This window comes from Eleutherodactylus coqui, chromosome 3 (genome assembly GCF_035609145.1).
Source record: "Eleutherodactylus coqui strain aEleCoq1 chromosome 3, aEleCoq1.hap1, whole genome shotgun sequence".
Classification (NCBI taxonomy): Eukaryota; Metazoa; Chordata; class Amphibia; order Anura; family Eleutherodactylidae; genus Eleutherodactylus; species Eleutherodactylus coqui.
The window spans coordinates 300395103-300419484 of NC_089839.1; positions in this window are offsets into that span (position 1 = coordinate 300395103).

Sequence of the window (24382 nt, forward strand, 5' to 3'; positions counted from 1 at the left end):
TCCTCCGACCTCACGCGCGGCATGCTCTATTTGCCGCTGGTGTACGCGTGGACGGCTTTCATTGCAGTCAATGGAAGCCGTCCGTCACGCTATCTTCCGCTGTGCTACAGCGGAAGATAGCGTGAAACCGCTTCCCCGCCCACCGCCAGCCGCGTCATGTGACAATGTGGGCGTGTCGGTGGGCGGGGAAGCGTCATGCGGGACGGAAGACGCCGGATCCGCAGGTAAGTATTGGGGTCTCTGGGGGGGCGCCGTGACGGAATTCCGCGGCGGAGCCCATCACGGCCTTGTGCAGCCGGCCTTATGGTTAACTTCTAACTATTAATAACTTGAAAATATTAAAGTTACAAATGAAAATAAAAAGTTACAGATGAAACATATAATTATAATTAAGTATGAAAAGAAGCTTTTTATCATTGGCCCCAATAATCGTTATCTAATGAGCCAAGAAATATTAATTTGCTCGCCTGCTCCAGGAGATGGCCGCTGAACCTGACGGGATGTGAGCACAATCTCTGTGTGTTTGTGGGGCTGCGTGCCCTGCATTTTTTCAAGTTGCCGTTGAGGGACCAACGGTCTCCATGGCAACTTGTAAACAATGTAGGGCCTAGGAATGTGAACGCAGTGCCCCGAATGCCTTTTCTGGACTCGACCTTCATGCGTTCAGCGCAGCCCTCCATCTGCATGTGGAAATGCTTTCATTTAGAAAGCATTGCTCACAGCCATCGCGTTAGACGCAAGCGTTCAGAGCCTGCATCTGACGCGATGAACAAACACATGTGGAAAAGGGGCCGAAGACCCCACTATTTCTGAGAGTCGTTTTGCCTGGAGCAAAACTTATTGGTGCCAAAGAGTCACCTCACACTTTCCAAAAGTTTCTAGAACTTGTTTATAAGTTCATTAGTACCGCAAACAAAACTACATCCTGTGCAACACAAAGGAAAGGGCGGAATCTAAAGAAAGAAGATCTGGTCACGGGACCACAAGACACGAGTCTTCTTTACAGAAATCGGTATTATATCGCCTAAACTATCGATGTTACCGATATATCGGACATAACAATATCAATGAAAAGTATCACCAAAGCATTAGCGATATGTCAGTATTTCGATATATCGGTTTTCGATGTCCCAAACTTAGTATGCGTGAGGTTTAAAAATGTGAGTGCATAAGAGCAGGAAAAGGTCTTCCATCTTGGCTTCAATCTGAGTTCCACCAAAGGGCTCCTGTCCACGGATGATAGTGCATTGCGTTACTCGTGGCAATAATCCATGTGCGAGTAAGCGTTGCTGCGGAAAGCGCAGCCGCCTGTCCACGAGTGGAGAATCATCATGTGCTGAAGATGGAGGAAGAGGAGAGGTTTTCCCGGAATGCGTGTCTTCAATTCAAATTGTAAGTGAGTCCCAAAGAGTGAGCCAAGCCGAGAGCCAGTTCAGTCAGTCAAGGCCTAGTGCAGAGGTACTCAGTTCAGTCAAGGCCTAGTGCAGAGGTACTCAATTGTCTGTGTTCACACTGAAGCATCTTGAAGTCTGTGTCCCACTGAGTGGAGGTACTTGTCTGCCGGAGAGTCTGTGTAGTGACCCTACCCCTTTCCTCCTGTGGAGTGTTCCCTGTCCAGGAGCGGTACCTGACAGATAACATGAACTACAGGACCGGTATCATCCTGAGTTTCCTCCCTGACCTTTAGTCTCTAGTTTTACCTGCACTAGTGAATCTTTTAAGTTTAAGCCTTGTACTACTAAAGTGAAACATTCAGTAAAGTTATTTCTAGGCCCTGACTGTTCCCGGGGACCTGAGGCACTTAAATTGTCTGTGGCTCATTTATTTTCATCGCCGATGTTCATGCCGGGGGGGTACTGGAACGATAGCGTCACGCGTGACATCCCCTACATCTGTTATCCCGTTTATGGGGCATCCCCATGCCGGGGGGGTTCGGAAGAGGCCCAGCGCTGCCCTGTTCTTGGCTGCGTGCGTCCCTCCGGGAGGGAGCGTGGTAAGTGCCGCTGTGACAAGCCAACACTTTACCCTCCCAGTAACTCAGCGTATGCTGGGGTCACCCTACGGAACGCTGCAGCATATGCTCACAAGAAGGGATTATCCAAAGTGGTCAGCCCCTTTAAATCCTTGACCAAATTTAATATCTCTAAATATCTCCAAAAAAAGATAAATATGTCATAAATGGCTCTTCCTTCCTCAATCTATCATTTTCCGAGCAGATATACATATATTTTTGTATTTAACACATTATTGTAGGCGGTTGTTTAAATGAAACATGTCTTGTCTGACATGTACCAGTGAACAACCTAAAATATTAACTGCTATATTTAAACTTTGTGCTGCATTGCCATGGAAACAGAATTTTCCCAAATGGATTCCGTATAAAGAACGCTATCAAATTGTTCTGTAGATAAAATATGAAAAGTAATTACATTAAGAATTTTTTTTTTCATGTTTCGTCTTCCCGGATACGTGAAAATAATAAGTTGTTTATGTAATCAAACATTGCCACTTATGTCAATTACCTGTTGTCTTACAATTTTCTATCTCGTTTACACTGCCGCATTGCTTAATTTGATTTTTATCGGATTTCTGATTCATCTTATTTGCAGAGGATTCATGTATATATCGATATGCTAAGAATCACCAGGCGTGCTCTTCACCGTCCCAGGAGGATTTTTTTTCGGTTGGCTGAATACAGTGAAATTTGAAGGAATTTGCATCAGCTTTTTATCCACCTTCCATTTTATTATTCTATAAAAATGCCCTTTCCGAATATAAACTAGAATACAAGGATGCATTGATCCACAGCAGTCTATAGCGAGAGAAAAGCATCTACACGGTATAAAATTATGTTGCGTTAAGAGATGAACCACTGAGAACATACATTACATATCATTATTGAACTCACTATTCTGCTGGTGGAGTCACTGTGGACATACATTACTTATCCTGTACTGATCCTGGGTTATATCCTGTATTATACTCCAGAGCTGCACTCACTATTCTGCTGGTGGAGTCACTGTGTACATACATTACTTATCCTGCACTGATCCTGAGTTACATCCTGTATTATACTCCAGAGCTGCACTCACTATTCTGCTGGTGAAGTCACTGTGTACATACATTACTTATCCTGTACTGATCCTGGGTTATATCCTGTATTATACTCCAGAGCTGCACTCACTATTCTGCTGGTGGAGTCACTGTGTACATACATTACTTATCCTGCACTGATCCTGAGTTACATCCTGTATTATACTCCAGAGCTGCACTCACTCTTCTGCTGGTGGAGTCACTGTGTACATACATTACTTATCCTGCACTGATCCTGAGTTACATCCTGTATTATACTCCAGAGCTGCACTCACTATTCTGCTGGTGGAGTCACTGTGTACATACATTACTTATCCTGTACTGATCCTGGGTTATATCCTGTAGATCTTTTATTAGAAAAGTATAAAACACAACCAAACATGAACAATAACACAACTGTATACAACAAGATGAGGCCCTTTCCCCCGGTCCATGACCCATCAACAAAAGAAAAGTCACTTTATACCCATTCCCCCTCCCCCGCTGTACACTCACACAGCCACTCATACTCAATATATAACAAAAATACTTAAAAGAGCATATCACTACAGAAAACTAGAACTACAGGTCCAGCCGAACCCCTGAAACCACACAAATGAAATGAAATAGCGTTAAACAATAACAGAAATAACTAACCAAACCATCCTAACATAAAGACTGAGCCAACCGGCATATAACCAAACTAATTTTTTATTTTTTTTTGGGTCCCCAGTGCAGCTTGGGGGCCATGCCTGCTCCACCAGTCCGTGCCCAGAGTTCAAAGTTCAGGACGTGCCAAGCCACACCAGGGTTTGTTTTTTTTAAATATACATCATACCAAACTTTTCCCTGCCGCAGCCTGGGGGCCATGCCCACTCCACCAGTCCGTGCCCAGAGTTTGTTTGGGACGTGCCAGGCTACGGCTCAAGGCGTGAACCCCACTCCCCCCAACTCCCCACCCAACCTACCTACCACCCAAAATGTGAATATATACAATATATACAAAACCATAATAAACTATACACCGACATACACCAATATACATACTATACAATATTCATACAACCCGAAAGCCTAAGGTCGGCTCACCTGCAGCCCTACTTCTTTTCATTTTGCCCAAACCAAAACAAAAGGCTTCATGGTGCACTCACAGCCCACCACCGGGATTGGAGATGATAAACCGGGCACATACACGGCAATGCCCTTTCCCTTCTCTTTTTTTAAAAAGGTCTCCCTATTCTTTCCCTAATTTGCCCTAGACTGTCCTTAGTCTGCCCCATCAGTCTGACCCTTCATGGAAAACTTTCCCTGCCCTATCCCTCCTCTCTCCCTATCCTGTCCCTATTCTCTCCCTACTCTGCCCCTAGTAAATTAAGAAAAGACTGTCCCTAACGAAATACAAGCCCTCTCCATAGGAGAGAAGCCTTAGATGTGCCCAGCCTCTCATACTCCAAAGAACGCACCTTCACCAGGTCACCCAGGATGTTCCTACATACCGTATCCACGGGGAGGACTTTCAGCTCTGTCGAGATTAGACACCGTGCACTCCAGATGTGGAACCTGACCACTAGGGTAACTAGAAATAAAGTGCAGCGGTCCCTGCCACCAAGGCCTCTGAAGGCTCCATAAGCCCACTCCGCATAGGAGAGGTGTGCCAGCTGACGCCAGCCTATGGAGACCCCTACCCGTTGGTAAACCTCTGTATTAAAGGGGCACTGAAGCAGGAAATGCTCCATGCTTTCCAGCACGTCACTGCACTCCTGACGGGGGCAACCCCTGTCAATCAGAGGCCTGCTCTTCAAGTTACCCCTTACATACAGTCTCCCGTGAAAGCAGCGCCAAGCCAAGTCCCAAAACTTCAAGGGGACCCGGGTTGAATTCAGTAAACGTAACCCTCCCTCCAGGTCCCGACTTGGGCAGTCCTTGAGCGCCAGGGGCTTCTGGAAATGGGTCAACAGGACTCTTTCGTCGAGGAGCCTCCTCGTCAGAGTCCTGATCTCCCACATCCCCAGACCCCACCGGCGTATCACCTTCAGAACCAAGGTAGCGTAAGCCGGGAGATGTCCGTGCTGCGTGCGAAGGTCCTTCACTCGCCCTCCTGTCTCCCATTCCTGGAAGAAAGGCCGAAACCATCCCCGGCAGGAGTAGACCCACGGAGGAGCCCTCTCTTGCCAGAGGTTGCCTATGTTGATCTTAAAAAAGGTGTCTACAAGAAACACCACGGGGTTGACCATAGATAACCCCCCTAGTCTCCTCGTGCGGTATGTAACATCTCTCCTGATCAGGTTCAACCTATTCCCCCACAACATTAGGAAGAACAGGTTGTAGACCCTGGTCCAGAGAGGCTCTGGCAAAATGCATACGCTGCCCAGGTAGATGAATAAAGGGAGCAGGTATGTTTTGATCAGGCTAACTCTTTCCCGAAGGGTTAAAGACCAACCCTTCCACTGATTAACCTTGTGAGTGGCACCGTCTAGCCTGTCTACCCAATTTTGCATGGGGTAATCCCCCTGGCCAAATTTGATGCCAAGAACTTTTGCTGAAGTCTGGGGCACCGGAAGAGTGTCCGGGAGATCAAACACAGGATCTCCCCTTCCTAACCAGAGACTTTCGCACTTATCCCAGTTGATCCTGGACCCAGATGCCTCTGAGTAGCCATCCACCTCCGACACCACAAACTCCGCCTCCTCCCTTGAGGATACGAAGAGCGTGACATCATCGGCGTATGCCACTGCCCTCAGGGTAGCCTCCGGCACCGCCCGGTCCATCCCGACCCCTGCTATAGGTCCACGATCAACCCTCCTGAGGAAGGGATCTATCGCAAACACATACAACAGGGGACTTAGAGGACAGCCCTGGCGGACACCGGACCCCACCTCGAAAGGGCGGCCAAGCCAACCGTTCACCAGCGGGAAAGTCTCAGCCCCTGCATACAATGTTCGCAGCCAATCAACAAACCCCACTGGCAGGCCGTATCTCAGAAGGACTGACCAGAGGTACTCGTGGTTAACCCGATCAAACGCTTTGGCCTGATCCAAGGACAGCAAGTACCCCTCCCAGTGACCAGCCCTACCCTGCTCCACTGCCTCCCGGACACCAAGAACAGCGCTAAAGGTGCTACGGCCTGGAACAGAGCAATGCTGGGCGCCCGAGAGGAGCCGGGGTGCAAACTTGACCAACCGATTAAACAGCACTTTTGCCAGAACCTTCCTGTCCGTATTGAGAAGTGCTATGGGACGCCAGTTCTCAATACGGCTCGAGTCTTTACCCTTTGACAGAAGGATCAAAGCTGACCTCCTCATTGACTTTGGCAGAGTGCCCGAGGAAAGACACTCGTTTAATACCTCCGTCAAGAGGGGACTCAAGAGGTCCTTGAAGGTCTTATAATACTCGGATGTTAGTCCGTCCGGTCCTGGCGATTTTTTGAGCCGGAGCCCATCAATCGCCAGTTTAACTTTCTCTATTCTGATCTCTCCTGTCAAAACATCAAGAGAGGTGTCTACCCCCGGCTCAGGGACAGTTTCAGCCAGGAAAGCCGACATCACTTCCGAATCTAGATCCCTCTTTCCCAAGAGTTGCGAGTAGTAGGATCTGACGACCTCCAGAATCCCTGATCTGGATCGATTCAGGGATCCTGTACTATCGATCAGTCCAGTGACCACTTTACTATTCACTGACATCCTACAGTTTCTGTAAGGGTCGGGCGAGCGGTACTTCCCGAAATCCCTCTCAAAAACCAAGGATGCGTGTCTATCGTACTGGCACTTCTTGAGCAAAGATTTCACTCTGGAGATCTCCTCGCGGCTACCTCCAGTCGAAACGAGATGTTCGAGTTTCCTCCTCAGGCCGTTGTACAGGCGGTACCTGTCCAGGCATCTGAGGTTGGAGAGCTCTCGGAAGAACCTCGCTGCCCTCCTCTTGAACATCTCCCACCACTCTGACTTACTGCTACAGAGATCCAGTAATGGTACCTGGCTCTGCAGAAAATCCTCAAAGGACTGTCTTATCTCTGCTTCCTCCAGGAGTGATGAATTCAGTCTCCAATAACCTCTGCCCATCCGGGGGGTCTCTGCAACATTCAGAGAAAACAAAATCAGACAGTGGTCGGAGAATTCCACCTCAACAACGGACACTGGTGAAGAGATGGCTTCCTCCTTCAAAAAAAACCTGTCTATTCTTGACCTGCTCTGACCTCTATAATAGGTGAACCCCTCGTGGCCTGGGGTGTGCCGGATGTGGACATCCACCAGGCGAGCCTCGCTAGCTATGCTATTAAGTGCGACGCTGTCAAAAGTCAACCGCCTGTCTCCAGAGCCTCCCCTATCGCGGGCTCTTGTGACTGCATTAAAGTCACCTCCAAAGACAACTTGGCGGCTGGTAAAAAGGTAGGGCTTGATCCTCATAAAGAGACTCTTCCTGTCCTTTTTTGACTGGGGACCATAGATGTTTACAAGTCTCAATTCTTGTCCCTTCATGAGGACATCTAAGATCAGGCACCTTCCCATTTCTAATTCAATAACTCGTCGGCATTCAACCGCTGCGGTAAAAAGGACCGCCACTCCGCTATACGGCTCGGCCGCAAGAGACCAGTAGGAAGGGCCTGACCTCCACTCCCTTTTTGCCTTATGTATCGCTGCCAAATCAGACAGCCTGGTCTCCTGCAAAAATAAAATGTCAGCTTCAACTCGGCTGAGAAAATCAAAGGCCGCAAATCTAGCCGTATCCGACTTAATGCTGGCAACGTTAATTGATGCCAGAGTCAGCGGAGTGGGTGCCGCCATCATGAGTGATTAAATTAGATGGCTTTCTTCCTCACACACCCTTCCTCGGGGTCAGAGGAAAGCCCCTTGCTTCTTTTTTTGGACATAGATGTGTCCATAGCAAGGGATCCCCCGACCCCATCGTCCTTGTTTCCAGGCTCTAGAGTCGCCTCCTCCCCTGTAGGAACTATGCCTCCATGAGGAGGAGACTCAGCGCCCCCTGTTGACCCTTTCTTTGCCCCAGGAACCTTGCCCTTTCCTTCCCCCTCAGAGGAGGAAGAGATGTCTTGAAGGGCTCGGAACCTATTGGAGTGTCCAACTGGAGGTGAGCAGGCTTCCCCTTCCAGTACTTGGCCCGGGGTGGGAGAAGATCTTGAATCCCCCCTTCGCTTCCTCCTCGTGGCACGTAGCTTACGCCTTTTTTCTAACCACCTCTTGCCTTCCTCATCCACACTTTCATAGTGGGAGGAATCTGCAGAGTTGGTCTCCTCCCTCTGGATCCTCCTGTCCTCTTCATCCAACTCGCTGTCCCTCAAAGCCTCAGCCGCGAGATTTGCTTCTGGAACAGGGGCCACCATCGACCCACCCGTTGTGGGCGCTCCCATCAGCTCCCTGCTCCGTCTGCGCTTCTCCTGACGCCTCTGCTGAGCAGCCGTCTTTTGCTGGTTCTTCCCTGGCTCCTGAGCTCCCCCACCTCTGCTGGTCCCCTCACCCCCGGAGGCCACATCATGACCCCCATCCGTAGGGGCTGAGATCGCATTGGCAAAGGAACGTGGACAGCGGCTAAATGGGTGACCGAGATCACCACACAGGTTACACCTAATCTCTGTACAGGAGGCGGCAAGATGACCCAGACCCCCACACAGAGCGCACTTCAAGATCTTACAAGCAGCGCTCAAGTGTGAGGGGTCGCCGCACCTGTGGCAGAGCTTCGGCTGGCCCTGGTAAAAGGCCAAGATACGATCCCTGCCGAGGAAGGCTGCAGATGGTATGTGTGCCACTGAGTTTCCTGAACGCTTCAGCTTGACCATGAACGTCCAGGCCCCGGACCATATGCCGTGCTCATCCCGGTTCTTTTTGGGCATCTCCGTCACCTCTCCGTACCTACTGAGCCACGTCATAATGTCAAAGCAAGAAAGTGACTCGTTACGAGTCAAAACGGTCACCTTCTTGATACCGTTCTGGCGAGACACCACCTGGATGGCAAAGTCTCGCCAGCCGAGCTCGTTTTTCATCAGGTTGTAGTTCCCCAGAAAAGTTCTAGACCCACTGGGCGAACGAAGCTGATGTCAAACTCAGACGTGCCGAAGGGATGGATCAGGGCAAAGATGTCAACCGCCTTAAAGCCCATCTTCAGTAGGAGCTCCACTACTTTCCCCCTTGGAGGACATGCATCATTGCGCCTCCAACGAACATGGACCACATTCCTACGACCTGCGTCCTGCCCGGGTGTCGGTAGGGACCATACGGTCTCCCCCTTTTGCTCTCGGAAGGCAGAGAAGCCATGTCTCTCTTTCCAGAGAGATAGGTCCACCTCTCTTCCTCCAACTGTAATTGAACTCTCCCCTTTCCGTAGAGCCTCCAAGAGGCGCTGTTGCAAAACGCCCTCCCTAGAGCCTGGAGACAAGGAGGACCCACTCCCTCCAGCGGCGACACTGGCATAACTCCTACCAGGTGCTGTCGCCGCTGGAGAGACGACTGGAACCTGTGACACTTCCTGACCCCCTGAACAAACTGTACCTGCTTGTGCAGCAGGTGCCCCTATATTAGGGGCGCCAAGAGCTCCCTGGGTCTCTGAGCTCTTAATAGTATCAGAGACCCGGGCTGAACTGGAAATCTTCCCATTAACAATAGTACCTCTCTCGCACGCACCCTCACCATCTGGACCAGATTTTGGGTCAGGACCAGGGTCCAAGCGGGCCTTAGCAGACCAAGGGGGCAACATTGCTGCCCCAGCTTGTGCAGCTGCAACTACCGCAATGTTCCCCCCACGGCCAGCACTCTGTGTTATGGCAGAGATGCTTTTAGTTTTGCTTTTGCCTTTCTTTTCACCTTTGCCAGAAGCCTCCGCATCACTGGGTGCCTGGGACCGAGAGACCCCCGCAGACTGACCTGTCACACAGGAGACCTCAGATGCTGATCCCGCTGCTCCCTCCGCATCACTGGCCTTACTGGCACCATCACCGCCATGGCCTTCAGCCTTCACATCTTTACCACAGGGTCCCAGGTCGGAGGTGCCTCTTTCTGGCTTTGCAGCCAAACCAGCGCCCCCCGTCACATAGACAAATTTCTCCTGAGGCTTCCTTTGTTTTCCTTTTTTTATCCTTGATTTTTGGTTCCTCTTTGGGAATGTCTTTACCAAAATGAAGACCCCCCATATGAGGAGGGGATTCCAGCAGTTGCGACTTTTGCAGCACCAAAGCCCCCACCTTATGATTTCCTTCCTCCAGATCAGACTCCTCAGAGGTTGTTGGTAGCCCAATCTGCTCTGGCTGGAGATTGCTGGTGCTTGTAGTGCTGCCTTGGGTTAGGGCTTGTTCAGCCGAACACGCAGGCTGCTCCCCCAGACTCTCCTGTACATCCTCGTAGTCGTCCTCATCCGAGCTGTCGTCACAATCACTGGATTGATCAGTCTGCTGCAAGTTGCTGCGTCCTGCAGCCATCTTCACAAAGCAATCATCATTCATGATCTTTTCTTTAAAGGGACCGCTCTCCTCCAAGATCCGCGCTCTCACATCTTTCCATACTTTAATGCATTCTTTGCACTTCTGTATCACCTTAGAGACTTCCGCCTTTTTGCCTTTAGAGGTGGCCTGGTCTCTTTGCAGCCTGGCAGACCGCAGTTTTTCCCTCTGCAGAACCATCTGCTTCCCTGCAGTCTCATACTCGGCCATGCTTCTTGCCAGCCGGGAGGCCAGCTCTACCACAGACTCTCCCTCTGGCCTATCACTCCACTTTTCCGGCTTTGCCAGCTTCTGTGGCTTACCTGCCTTACTCCGGGCCTGGCTACGCGTCACCATCTCGCTGCTTGCTCTGTCAGATGCAGCCGCACTGATGGACTGGCCCGCGTTACTGCGCCTGCGACTGGAGCCCGTGTCACCGCTGCCACGACTTAGAACCATCCTTTTCTCTGGCTCACCTGCAGTTCTTGGCTTCTTATATTTTGCCGCTGCTGCTGCGGAACATCTTGGAGCTGCAGAAGCCACCGATGCCACTGCGGGGGGCGTTGCGGCCATCTCTGTCCTCCCTCCGACCGAGATACAAGATGTGATACGGGCGGGCATGGAGGCTCTAGTACCCTGTTGTACCGCCTCTAGCTTGGATACAAGATGTGATACGGGCAGGCATGGAAGCTCTAGTACCCTGTTGTACCGCCTCTAGCTTGGATACAAGATGTGATACAGGTGGGCATGGAGGCTCTAGTACCCTGTTGTACCGCCTCTAGCTTAGATACAAGATGTGATATGGGTGGGCATGGAGGCTCTAGTACCCTGTTGTACTGCCTCTAGCTTGGATGCAAGATGTGATACAGGGGGCATGGAGGCGCTAGTACCCTGTTGTACCACCTCCAACTTGGATACATGATGTGATACGGGCAGGCATGGAGTTATACAGATTCTGTATGGTATCCTGCGGCATATCGCTCCACATGTGCTGTAACTGAGCCTCTAGGTTGTACAAACTCGTGGTTGTGGAAGTTGGCATCCCAGATGGTCCCTGACATGTTCTATTGGTGATAAATCTGGTGCCCGGGCGGCCACGGAAGTGTTACAATGTTGTGGGGATATTCCTGTGACCCCATTCTGTGAGTGGCCGAGCATTATCCTGCCGCCTCTTGGAGGCCACCATGAGAGGAACACATGTGGTTGCAGGATGTCCTGAACATATCGCTGAGCTGTCATTGTCCCGTGTACCACTACTAGGGGTGACTGACTGTCCTATGCGATGGCCCCCAGACCATCACACCAGCAGTGGGAGCAGTGTGCCGCTCCACAGCAAAGGCATGATGGAGACACAAACACGGCTGTCATCAGCACCAAAACTAAACCTGGATTTATCACTAAAGACAACCCAGTTCCACTTCGTAGCGTCCAGTTTCATCATCAACGACACTACTGCAAATAGAGGCAACGGTGGTTGGATGTTGAAGGCAATACATTTAATGGATGCTGTGAGACCAAATGTCCTTCAGCCAAGCGCCTGGAAATGCTTCCAACATATACAAAAGCCTGTAACGATGGCATCACCTGTCTGTGGGTGGCAGACAACAAAACACTTAAAAACTGCTGATGCTTGTCGAATGATCAGGTATCCCTTTATACTAGTGGTCTATGTGGGCATCCTCAACCAAACCTGGACAACTTATGTATGTGCCCTCACACATCCACTAGTCTCAGCATGTCCCAACAGTCTGGTCAGATGCTCCTCTCTACTGGTGATCTGTCGGGGGTCCTGAGCCCAGTCACCTTGTGTGCCCTCACACATGCACTGGTCCCAACACCTCCTAACAGTCTTGTCAGAAGCTCCTCTCTACTGGTGGTCTGTAGGGGGCATCCCGAGCTCGGTCACCTTCTGTGCCCTCCCACATCCACTGGTCCCAACACCTCCTAACAGACTGGTCAGATGCTGCTCTTTACTGGTGGTCTGTAGGGGGTCCTGAGCCAGGTCACCTTGTGTGCCCTCACACATCCACTGGTCACAACACCTCCTAACAGTCTGGTCAGAACGGCCGGTGGGGGACAATTCATCAATATGACCACCCAGCTTCTCCAATCCCAATAATGCACCCTTCTCAGACTCTGGTAACGGGGTGAAATCTCTTCTCTGCGTCGTAGAGGTGTCTAGTGGTCAACAAGCTCTACACAAGCAGAAGAAGAGGTCACTACACACAAGGAGTCTCCGAGAGCCTCTTATAGGCCAAGGGGGAAACCACTTTTAGGGCCTTCGGTGACAAGACAGTCCATCTAATCACCACAACTCTCATCATTACAGATCTGCCTCAGCTGGAACCGCAGGACGGGTTTACAGCAAAATAACCTCTTCTGGGGGCGATTTTATTTCTGACAAAGAGTGTATAAGCTTTATGTAGTAATAAGGATAAAGCGCAAGGAAATGTGAAATGACATTGGATGACATTTTTAGTGACTTGAGGAAGGGACATTAGCTCCACATTCTTGAAATATACAATTTTGATGTGTATATTTGTTTCCAATTCCACCACCTGGGGGGTGCGATTCCTGGTTTTATTGGTTTGCCTATAGTTCATTGTCACGTGTGACTTCTCAGCCCCCGTGGTCACACAGGACTGCAGTCTCCGAGTAGGATGGATCCTGTGACCTTTACATTATTACTTGGATTGGATACATTTCCTGTCTTATTTTCTGTTGTCTAGGCTGGGATTTGTAGCTTCTGCCCTGGAGCTTTTTTCAAAACCTTTTCTATATTTTAGATTATGGAAACTCATTCAATGTATCTTTTAGTTTAATCTTGGACTGTTAACCCTTTAACAACACAATATATTTTGGACCTAGGAACATGATGATTTTTAGGGGATTTTCATCTCCACTTTTCAAAAGTCATAACTTTTTTATTTGTCTATCGACATGGCCACATGAGGGCTTGTTTTTTTGTGTCAAGTTGTAGTTTTTATTGCTACCATTTTGTGGGTGCATGTAATGTATTATATTACTTAATAATTTTTGTTGTAGGGCAGGGAGAAAAAACAACAATTGCGCCACTGTTTTTTTTTTACCATGTTGATCCTGCAGTATAAATGACAAGATCATTTATTACTGCAGGTTGGTGCGATTACAACACCAAATTATATATATTTTTAGGTTTTTCCACTTTTGCAATTCTTTTTTTTTGCACCGCTGCATTTAAAGTCCCATAATTTTATCTTTTCATCGACAGAGCTGGGTGAGGGCTTGTTTTTTTGCGTGACGAGCAGTAGTTTTTATTGATGCCATTTGGGGGGGGGGGGTACATTTGGTTCTTTTTTTATTATTAAGGCCAAAAAATATATATGTCCATCCATCCTTCTGGGCCGATGCCATCCATGAAATATAAGCTTATGCCCATTTGTGGGAACTGCTTCCCATCTAGGACCTAAGTTTATTAAGGGCACGTTAAGGGCTCAGTCACACGGACGTTTTAACATGCGTTTTTCTGCACGTGAAAAAAATTGCACTAGGTAGAACCAATGTTTTTCAATGGCAGCGGTCACATGTGCGAATTTTACATGCATAAAAGCACCTATATAAAATCCCCACCTGCTGAAAGGGCTGGTTCTGATTGGCTGAGCACTGTGACCAATCAGAGGCAGCTCTCAGCTATTGAATGACAGCTGAGAGCTGCCTGTGATTAGTCCCTGCATTCAGCCAATCAGAGGCAGCACTCACCCATTCATGAATTCACATGAATTCATGAATGGTAATGGAAATATAATGTGTTTGTGATCAGTTCCAATGAATATTGGTTCCAATGGCCAACTTATCTGATTTTCTGGAATATTGATACTGTGCTTCTATAAATATACAGGATGACTAAAAAATCTGGGCCACCTAGAATATCTTCTGAACAAAAAGAGAAACAAGTAGGAAGCTTGGTAGATGGATGGAGGAAACCGTTTTTGCACTATGGTGGTCCCCGTAAGTCATCTTGGTGGCAGACATCTTGGATTCAACCGAAGAAACCTCAATGGAAAGGGGGTCATTTATTTGATTTCTGATTTAAAGGTAGAAGTGAAGTCATTCTTTCAATACCTGCAACCAATTTTTATTAATTGTTGATGTCATGTTGAGTATTAATAAAGTTTTTATGTTGACTTATGTTGTATGGAAAACAGTGAGCAAGTATTTTCAGATACTAGAAGATGCCTTTAACAATCCAGGACAGAATTGTTGTCATCCTGATGGTTGGTAACAGAAGTTCTCATGAGGGGGCCAAGTCTTTCAATCAATAAAATCCAGGAAGACATCAGTGAGTGCAGGAACTGTCAAGAAACAGAGTGAGAAGTTCGGGGAAACTGGTAGTGTCTAGGACAAATGAAGAATGGTTTGAATGGGTGCCACTTCCATGTTTTGAGGATCATTATGACAGTTGGTTGATTCACACCATGCTCCAATGCCAGTCTCTGCTTTTCTGTGAACCTATTGTGAAAGCAGCACAGCTGTCAACACCTAGGGATTGGAAACTCTGCTTGGACCACCAGTTCTTGGTTTATCCTGGACACTACCAGTTTCCCTGAGCTTCTGAGTTAGTATCATGACAGTTCATGCACTCACTAGGCCCAAGTGCAGAACCAAGTCAGAGTCGGAGCAAGTTTCTATATCACACAAGTTGCTGTCCTCCACCAAGCCCAGAAGTTGAATACAACATATTTCATTAAAATGCTATTTTTTAAAAGGTAAAGTCCTTTTAAAGCACAGAGTCATGACTGACTCCTAGGGTGACATCACATCATGATATTTTCTTAGCAGATTGTTTTTTTGGAGGGTAGTTTGCCATTACTTTCACCAGTCATCTTTTAGTCCCCAGCAAGATGGGTACTCATTTTACCAACCTTGAAAGGATGAGTCAACCTCGTGCCAGCTACCTGAACCATATGAAGATTGAACCCGCAACCTTCAGGTCGTGAGTGAGAGCTTAGGACTGCATTTCTGCTGCCTTAACACTCGACACCACACAAGGCTCTTTACACTCTTGCACTAACCCAAGACTGGGCTGAATCTTTAATTACAGTGAGACCACCACTAGAAGAAATTATTCTGTAGGTCTCTTCCCCAGGTGTAAACTCTGGACCTCAAAGTACAAGTGTAAATTGGTTCAATTATCATATCAAAGTCTGGGACATGGAAGAAAGCTCAAGTCCTCTAGTCGGCCAGTTCCACCTTTCTTCTACCTATGGAACCTAAAGTGTGGCTGAACAACATCACAAAGTTTCAATATATGGCAAACATCAATACTAATAGGTCAGCATAGTGCCCAGGTTTTGTTATTACAGTGCATTCGTGCAATAGCATATAGTACTTAGGAGGTTCTGTTGGCTAAAAAGCCTTTTTTCCTTGGATGTTATGACGGGTGTTCAGATGGGCCAGCCTGGAGCGTTTTAGCCACAGAGTAAGCAATGGCAGAGCCATTGGAATGAAGACTGATTGTAGAAACGTCGGGCAAAATTCTCTAGACCATGAACACTTGGGTAGAGGTTGGTGCGTCGATAAATTACCAGAGGTAAGCCACATTTTTCTGTGCTTTGAAAGGCAGTTTGTTTGATGCGTTCAAAAATTTGCGTGACCTAAGTGGGCATCACGGCAGAAGGGCTTGGTCACATGGACATTTTGACGCTCACAAAGAGCGCTGCCCGCTTTCCCCTGCTGCGGCTATGATAGCAGTGGCAGAGAAGCGCAATGTTCTCCCACTGAATTCAATGGAGCCGGCAATACAGCCGGCTCCATTGAAAGTAATGGGCTGCCGGCAAGCACTGCAGTGATTTTCGGGGAAGGGCTTCAAATACAAGCCCTTCCCTGAAAATCAATCAAAAAATGTGTAAAAAAAAAATCTATACTCACCTCTCTGCAGCTGCCGGGGCTCAGCCGCGTCCAGCCGGCTCTTCTCCTGAACTGCACTGAGTAGTATTCAGCAGGCGGGGATTTAAAATTCCCGCCTGCTGAATGGGCTGCCTCTGATTGGCTAAGCACTGTGACCAATCAGAGGCAGCTCTCAGCTATTCAATAACAGCTGAGAACTGCCTCTGATTGGTCCCTGCGCTCAGCCAATCAGAGGCAGCACTCACCCATTCATGAATGCACTGCAGTGCTTGCCGGCAGCCCATTACTTTCAATGGAGCCGGCTGTATTGCTGGCTCCATTGAATTCAATGGGAGAACATCACACTCCTCTGCCACAACTATGACAGCTATGGCAGAGGATCACGTTCTTCAGTATATGTTCTCAATGGGGCCAGCACATACATAGAACACCAGTTTGCCGCAGTTACATGCATTCTGCGAACCGGTGTCCTATAGTTTTCGCCGCAGGCATTTTTCCCGCATTTCCAATTCGCACATGTGACCGCTGCCATTGAAAAGCATTGGTTCTATCTAGTACAAATTCTTTGACGCGCGGAAGAAATGCATGTAGAAACGCCCTTGTGACTGAGCCCTCCAGAGGTTTATTATTTATATACTGCCCCCCCAAGGCTGCCATTTTTTAGCCCTTCTTACTATTCCCGTGAGACAGTTCTTGGTCTCCAAAAACATGGCCGCTGTCTTAAAGTAAAATAACTAGTGATAAGCGACTTTTTCAAAAGTTTAATTCGGACGATTTTGCCGAATTGCAGCAAAAAGTTTGACACGGTCCAAATTAGTTTGAAACAAATCGGAACTTCACCAATAGCCCTAAAACGGATTATACAATAAACAGTGTAAGTTAGCGATATGATGGAGAGAAAGGATTGCAGTACATCAGATATTTTTTCTTACAGAAATTGTTTTGGCGGAAATTCAATTTGACCTAAGATGAAAGCTTAGAAGGGGGTCAAAATTCCTTGGAAATGACACTTCTTTTTTCTTCCCTTTTAGCACTCGACATGAAATTTGATTTGTGTTAAAAAAAGGAAAAATAACAAAGCATTTCAGAATGATTTCACTGTACTTGGAGCTTTTTACTAGGTGCACAATCATGTCATAATGACCCTCTAGTCGGATGGAAGAACGTTTTAAGCGGAATAAAACTAAACCGCGGGTGGATTTATGTTATTGACAAATGTTGAACGCTTTGCTTTACAAAGAATTATACATAATAACTGCTGCAAGTGATCAGTCTTTAGTTAAGTCACTGAGTAAATGTGAGAAGCAATGGAAAGTCTGGCTAGAATGGAAACCATAGAAATGTAGAAGATAGCCCATTGACCCCTTCCATAGCAGCCAAGGATCATTCTTGCTGACTACAACTGAACACATTTGGGTATATTTATTAGCATTTTATAAGCAAGTCTAAGTAAAGCTTGCATTGACGTAAGTGTGGCAAGTATATTAAGATGCACACTAGGAGCAATTCACTGTATATAGTTTCCCACTGCCACCATTGAATTAAAGAGGACCTGACTTGTCATGTCCTCACATTTGTGGGGTCACCTACATAGCTTTGCAGTTGTGGCTCAGCTGACATTATTGCCGTTCTTCTATTCTGCTTACTTCAGTCCATTCTACTCATACTGGTTCTCCTTAGATTCTTCTCCCAGTGCTTTGAATGTTTCAAGTTGGTGGTCCCTTCAATAATAATGCCCAAGCACGCCACCCTCAGTAATAATGACCTCTTATGTCCCCCTTCAGTAACAATGCCCTGCATATACACCCTCAGTACTAAATCTCCTGCATGTCTCCCCAGAGTAATAATGCACGACACTTTCCCCTCAGTGATAATGCCCCCGCAAGTCACCTCAAAAATAGTGTCCACCACTGCCAAAACTATAGGGGTCACAGGGCTTGCAATCGTGACCCGGCCCCTAAGCCAGGGGAACCAAGAGGCCCTCCTCGCCATGCAAAGGTTGCCTCACTGCACTGTTTAACGTTTTGCTTAGCTTCTCCACATGGAGCGCCAGATGCAAGGACCGCACAACTTCTCATGCACAGGAATTCATAGTCAAAACTCTCTCTCCAATCCCAGCTCAGCCTTCTGCCCTCCGATATTGTTTCCTATACTAAGGATGTTGGAGGGCAGGAGATTGAGTCAAAGCCGTGGAGAAAAGTTCTATCAATCACTGTACAGAAGGAGCTTCTTCTGGAAGGAGTGTTAAACAGTGCAGTCAGGTAAGCAACGTGTATCATCTTGTATGACAGGGCGGCAGAGGGAGAAATAAAGGGGCATCATGTGTGACTGGTAGCAAAGGGAGAAATAAATGGGCATCATGTGTGATGGAGAGCAATGGAAGAAATAAATGGCCATCATGTGTGATGGGTAAAAGGAAGAAATAAATTGGCATCATGTGTGACTGGGGGGAAGTGGGAGAAACAAAGGGGCATCATGTGTGATGGGGAGCAGAGGAAGAAATAAATTGGCATCATGTGTGACAAAGAGGGAAGAGGGAGAAATAAAGGGCATCATGTGTCACAGGGGAGCAGAGGGAGAAATAAATAGGCATCATGTGTGACAGGGGGAATAGGGAGAAATAAAGGGGCATCATGTGTGATGGGGAGCAAAGGGAGAAATAAAGGGGCATCATTTGTGACAGGGGAGTAGAGGGAGAAATAAATGGGCATTATGTGTGATGGGGAAGAGGGAGAAATAAATAGGCATCATGTGTGACTGGGGGGAAGAGGGAGAAATAAAGGGGCATCATGTGTGACAGGGGAGTAGAGGGAGAAATAAATGATCATCATGTGTGACTGGGGGGAAGTGGGAGACATAAAGGGGCATCATGTGTGACAGTGGGGAAAGAGGGAGAAATAAAGGGGCATCATGTGTATCAGGGGAGCAGAGGGAGAACTACAAAGAGCATCATATGTGACAAAGGGGGAGAAATATAAGGGACATCTTGTAAGATGGAGGGAAACTTCAAGGGGCATTCTGTATTATGGGGAGGGGGCAGAACTATAAGGGTTTTAGCAGTCTGTGTAAAGAGAACAGAATGATGGGAAGCAGTTTGTGTGAGAGGTGAGCAGTCTGTGAGAGAGGGCGGCATGGGGAGCAGTCTGTAAAAGAGGGCGGCATGGGGAGCAGTCTGTGGGAGATTACTTATCAGAAGTTAAAGCTGGTTGGCATTATTAAAGGGGGCAACATGATGGAGGTTTGTGAATAGTATGGGGATGTGGTTGCAGTGGGAAAGCATGGAGCCAAACATGTCTGTGTTACAAATTCTACAGAAACGCGTAGTGGCTAGAAAAAGGCATCATGGCAGTCTGGGCCATGTAGAGGTGAAAACCGAAAGTGAATGATACTAATCAGATATGATAGAAGCAGAAACCAAAAATGGCAACAGTATACAAAATAAATTTACTATCAGAGGTATACATGCTTATAATCAATACTCTAACCACATTAAATAATGCAAGGATCTTGGTATATCATTCGATCGAATCTACCAACGTCCAGGTGACCGAGCTCTCAGATGGGTCCTAACGTTAATACCAGGTTGTAAATCTCAACCTGGGAAAGTTGGGTTCCTACCTCTCAGAATGCTCCTCCCTTGGGACTAAGTCTACAAATAAAACCAGGGACCACCGCTGCTGCCGGCAACCCCTGTAGTGACTTTCGGGTAAGGGCTTTAAATATAAGCCATTCCCTACCTGTTTGTGTAAAAAAAATGTTAAATATATATACTCACCATTCCTCAGCTGCCAGGGTTCAGGTGCATCTAGCCAGTCTTCTCCCTGCACTGCTCTGAAGCTCTTTCAGCAGCCAGGGATTTAAAATCCCCGCCTGCTGAAAGGGCTGTGTCTGATTGACTGAGTGCTCAGCCAATCACAGGCAGCGTTCAGCCATTCATTGAATGACACCTAAGTGTTGTCTGTGATTGGTCACAGCACTCAACCAATCACAGGCAGCACGCAGCCATTCATTGAATTATTGGATTATTATTATTGGATTTTAAATCCCTGCCTGCTGAAAGAACTTCATTACAGTGAAGAGGGACCAAGCTGCTAGACACGCCTGAGCCCTGACAGTGAGAAGAGGTGAATATATATGTATATATTTTTTTACACATTTTAGGGATGATTTTCAGGGAACCGCTTATATTTAAAGCCCTTCCCAAAAAATCACTGCAGGGGTTGCCGGCAGCCCGTTGCTTTCAATGGGGCTGCCGGCAGCAGCTGCGGCCCCATTGAAGGCAATGGGCACAGAGCTTCGTTCACGCGTGTTTTGGCACGTCCATGGACACGCGGATTTGTGCGCACATACACGCGTGCAAATGCACAAACGTGTGAACGAGGCCTTAGGCTGCGGTCAGATGAGCGATTTTTGAATGATGGCTGAGCGTTGCCTCTGATTGGTCACAGCGCTCAGCCAATCAGAGGCAGCTCTTTCTGGAGGCGGGGATTTTTCAATCCCCAGCCACCAGAATACAGATGAAGACTGACGGGAACGGGGAGAAGAGCCGGATAGCACCTCTAGGTGAGTTACATTTTAATTTATTTTTTAGCAGCTTTTTGGGGGTAGGGCTTATATTTCAAGCCACCCCCTGAAAGTAATCGCTGCGGGGGTTACCTTCATCCTATTACTTTCAATTGAGCCCATTGAAGGCAAAGGGATAGCATCGCGGTCCTCTGCCACAGCTGTCATAGGGAATTATTTTATCCCCGCGGGGAGTCCCATCATCACTGAACACTGTGGCAGTGCAGTCACAGTGTTCAGTGTCAATGGACCTTCGTGGAGCAGCTGCGCTTCTATAAGCACAGCTGCTCCAGTGAACGGGCATCTAAAACTTTGCCCATTAACGGCCTGCACACACTATTATGTAAAAAAAAGCACAGAGCTTTGGTCACGCGCATTTTGCACATCCCTGAAGCGCATTTTTAGTGCGCACAAAGGCGTGCCAAACAAAATTGCGCCCTTAGAAGCAAGTAAGTCATATCCCTATATATAGTACTCAGGAAAGCGTATCTTTAGTCCAACACCTTCATCTCACAGGGCGCACAGCTCCGACAGGACATGAGCGAAAGCGAAGGCCAACTGAAGGTCAGATCTTCATATCTTCAAGCTGCAAACTGTTCCAGACTTTAAGGTTTTCTCCTAATAGATAAGGTACAATGAGCGATCGGCGGGGATTAATTTTACATTTACCATTATCACTTCCACACTTTGTAGCCGTTCCTTTTTCTGTTTCAGATCAAACAGTTTAAGCACATATTGTAATTCCTCCGAACATGAAAGGAAATGGAATATAAGAATAGTAGGAGGGATGTGACGGGACCTTCTGGAGATAAAACTAACGCCGCGCAAAAAGTACAACAAGAATCATCAAACACAAATTTACATCTTTCTTATATTTTTCTGTCATGTTTATAAATAAAGCCGAATGTTTCAGTGTTAACCCCGTAATAGCCAGAGAGTGTCGGTCCTAAATGACCAGGCGTTTTTAAAGCGTTTTTTTACATGTGGTGGTTTTACGGCCGTTTGTTTGTTTTTTTCCTTCTTTCTTTTGTGACATAGTGGGTTGCTTTTAATATTCAGTTTCAAAGATTTTTTTTACCTTTTTTTGTTGTGTTAGGGCGTTTTTTTTTTTTAACACTGCGATATCGCTGCATTTTTTTCAATGGGACTTTCTAATGTTAAGATCGCATCGCACAAAAATCGCAAGTTTGTGCATTTGCGATATTTGTGCGATACGATTTTAACATTAGAAAGTCCCACAAAAAAAAAAAAAAAAGGGTAAAAGCCCTTAGAGGTAATTTATGTAAAAGGTTAAAAGAAAAAGTTGTTATATTTCTATATTTTTTAAAATTAGTACATCTATGCTAAAATCAGGTATAGGAATGGGTTTCTTATTTTGTTTTGGACATTTTGACATAGAACTTGTATAGTCTCGGGTAATAGGGCAGTTATGGTTTTTTTTAAAAAAATATATATATTTCTGTTTTATTGTATAAAATTTTTAAACTTATTTTTGTATACATTTTTGAACATCTCTATCACCCCTGACATCATATAAGACCTCTGGGGGTCATTCACAATGTTATTTTATTTTCTCATTTTGCAGTTTTCCGTTGTAGCTGTGGCATCCATAGGAGTCCCAGTTACAGAGGAGAATATCCTCTCTATGTTGACTTTAGTTACCGGCAGAGCTGAGCTGGGATCTGCTAAGACCCAGCATATCTGCCATACCGGGGCATAACACTTACAAAAAAGGGTGCATTATGTTACGATCGTGTGGGCAGACTAAGCACGGGACCCACACGATCGCGGCCAAGAGAGGACTGGGTACGCACACGGGTCACACAGGTTTCAAGCAGCTGGCCCTGTTCTACAAGGAGGGTGACATGGCCTTACCTAAGCGGGGGATTTACCCCAATAAGGGCAGCCCAGTGGTCTTCGGATCTGGGCCCTAGCTGATCCTAGGAGCCACGCACCAGAACAGGACACATTCAAATGCCACATGACAGGGACTGAACAGCAGGACACACAGCATACAGCAGACAAAATGCAACCACTAGTAACAAATAGAAAGCTTAGAACTACAGATCCCAGCAGCACACGTAACACGTGCACTATTCGTTCATCGGGGATTTCAAGCAAGCTAGAAATCACCAATGACTGTTATCAGCGCTGCATACTGATTTTCTCAGCGGGCGGTGCTCATAGCATTCTTTCAGCTGGTATCCAGCTGGCAGTTCTCAGTGGAACAGGAGCTGAAAGCTCTGAGAACAATGCAGCTGTTTGCATATACAAAACAACTGCATTGTTCTCTGAGTTATCAGCGGTCTCTTGCTCCGCCTGCATTTTACTCTTTAAGTAGCTAATTAACTACTGATCGCTCAAAATTGTCACTCAAACTGCCGTTTGCACGATTTTTGAGTGATCATCTTTAAGTGTAAATGCACCTTTATACTGAGGGGGCAGCTGCTTATTGCTTATTCTTGCACAAAAAAGTAAATGCAGGGACCACACTGTATATGTAGTGCACCCCGCAGGTTTACAACTCATTAATGAAGTAAAAGTAAATTAATATGATGTGCGTATATTTATTAAAATTGCCAAAATTGAGGAAATGTTTTAAATTTTTGTAATTTTTCTCATCTACTAGTGCTTCATATATAAACAGACATACTCTACAATATTTTCATCAGATACATATTTTCCCTTGTTCACTTTTTTTTGGAAGTATATTTGAAAAGTTGCGCATGATCCTGAGCAATTTAGGAGACTAATTTAAAGGGGTTGTCTCGCAGCAGCAAGTGGGGTTATACACTTCTGTATGGCCATATTAATGCACTTTGTAATATACATCGTGCATTAAATATGAGCCATACAGAAGTTATTCACTTACCTGCTTCGTTGCTAGCGTCCCCGTTGCCATGGTTCCGTCTAACTTCGGTGTCTTCTTGCTTTTTTAGACGCGCTTGCGCAGATGCATCTTCTCCCTTCGGCTGGTCTTGGAAGCATCTGCGTTTTGGCTCCGCCCCCTTGTACGCATCATCGCGTAGCTCCGCCCCATGACGTGTGCCGGTTCCAGCCTCCTGATTGGCTGGAATCGGCACATGACGGGGGCGGAGCTACGCGATGACGCGAAAAGGGGGCGGAGCCAAAACGCCGATGCTTCCAAGACCAGCCGAAGGGAGAAGATGCATCTGCGCAAGCGCGTCTAAAAAAGCAAGAAGACACCGAAGTTAGACGGAACCATGGCAACGGGGACGCTAGCAACGAAGCAGGTAAGTGTATAACTTCTGTATGGCTCATAATTAATGCACGATGTATATTACAAAGTGCATTAATATGGCCATACAGAAGTGTATAGACCCACTTGCTTTCGCGAGACAACCCCTTTAACATTCATTTTTAAAATTTTGACAAATTTTATTTTAAAGTTTCATTTATATTAAATTTATAATTGTT